At 40.1% G+C, this 1596-nt stretch overlaps 1 pseudogene; it reads left to right on the forward strand.

Moving 5' to 3' along the window:
• Nucleotides 1–274: 274 nt before the first annotated feature.
• On the forward strand, nt 275–1592 carry LOC110421399 (tetrahydroberberine oxidase pseudogene; annotated as a pseudogene).
• The last annotated feature ends 4 nt before the right edge of the window (nt 1593–1596 follow it).

Consider the following 1596-nt stretch of genomic DNA (forward strand, 5'->3'; position numbering starts at 1 on the left):
AGTCGATGACACCGGTCTAGACAAACTAGAAGAAAGTCATGAGTTAGAGATTTGCACATGCCACTAAGTCTGGTAATTTTATTTTGATTGCGTCAAACCCAATGGCGTCATTGCTCAATGAAGATTTTCCTAGGGAAATGAATGACGTAGACCAACAAGTTTTGTTGACTACAACCGCGTTTCGAAACTTATACGCGCTAGAAGAAACTTCAAATTTGAGTGCATGCGTTTGGCGGCTCAAAGCATTGCTGTAAGGTACATCTATAAATAGGACAACTCTTGATCAACTCTGCACAAAATCATCAGTTTGCAAAATAAACTCGTATCCAAAATCAGTTTCACAAATGAAGTCTCTTCTGTTTTCAATATCTCCATTTATTTTTGTTGTTCTCTTCGCATTGTCATGGGCAACTTCAGCTTATGCCGATGAGAGCTTTCTTGATTGCCTTTCTCTTCATTCTAAAGATTACTCTTCCATTTCCAAAGTTGTTTACACTCAAAATAATTCTTCTTATTCATCTGTTTTGGAGTCTACCATTCGAAATTTCAGATTCACTGCACCCACTACCCCTAAACCTTTGGTCATTGTGACACCTTTGGATGTCTCCCATATTCAAGCAACAATTTATTGTTCAAGGAAACATGGGCTCCAAATTAGGACACGGAGTGGAGGTCATGATTTTGAAGGTCTTTCTTATGTTTCTGAAGTTCCATTTGTCATCGTTGATATGGTTAATTTACGATCAGTTGACATTGACGTAAAAAATAGAGTTGCATGGGTTCAATCAGGAGCTGTTCTGGGAGAATTGTATTACAAAATTGCCGCGACAAGCAATACTCTTGCCTTTCCAGCTGGTCTTTGCCCCACTGTAGGAATTGGAGGATACTTAAGCGGAGGAGGTTATGGCATATTGTTTCGAAAATACGGTCTTGCCACGGATAATGTAATTGACGCACAACTTGTTGATGTTAACGGGAGAGTTCTGGATAGAAAATCCATGGGAGAAGATCTGTTTTGGGCCATTCGAGGAGGTGGAGGGGGTAGCTTTGGAATTGTTGTTGCATGGAAAGTGCAGTTGGTTTCTGTTCCAGCAACAATGACTGTATTCTCTATCAACAAGACCTTGGAACAAAATGCGACCAAACTTGTTCACCGTTGGCAATCTGTTGCACCCAAGCTTCCAGATGGTTTTTACTCCGGTGTTACCCTAACAAGGGTGAATTCCAGTCAAGATGGGAAGAAGACAATTCTAGCTTCTTTTCATTCCTCCTTTCTTGGTGGCATTGACGAGCTCGTACCATTGATGCAAGAGAGGTTTCCTGAGCTAGGATTGGTGAGGGAAGATTGCATTGAAATGAGTTGGATTGAATCTATTCTCTACATGGGCCAACTTTCAAATGAAACCTTGGATATTTTACTTGATAGGACTTTCCAGAGTCCTCTTCTTAGTCCTTCCTTCAAATCAAAATCAGATTACGTGAAGAAACCTATTCCTGAAATTGCATTTCAAGGGTTATGGTCCAAGCTTTTTGAGGAAGAAGCAAGATTTGCTAGTTTAAGTTTTATTGCTTACGGAGGCATAATGGATGAAATTC

The sequence above is a fragment of the Theobroma umbraticum genome, unplaced genomic scaffold, assembly GCF_002168275.2.
Source record: "Theobroma umbraticum cultivar Fairchild unplaced genomic scaffold, ASM216827v3 scaffold_130.0, whole genome shotgun sequence".
Classification (NCBI taxonomy): domain Eukaryota; kingdom Viridiplantae; phylum Streptophyta; class Magnoliopsida; order Malvales; family Malvaceae; genus Theobroma; species Theobroma umbraticum.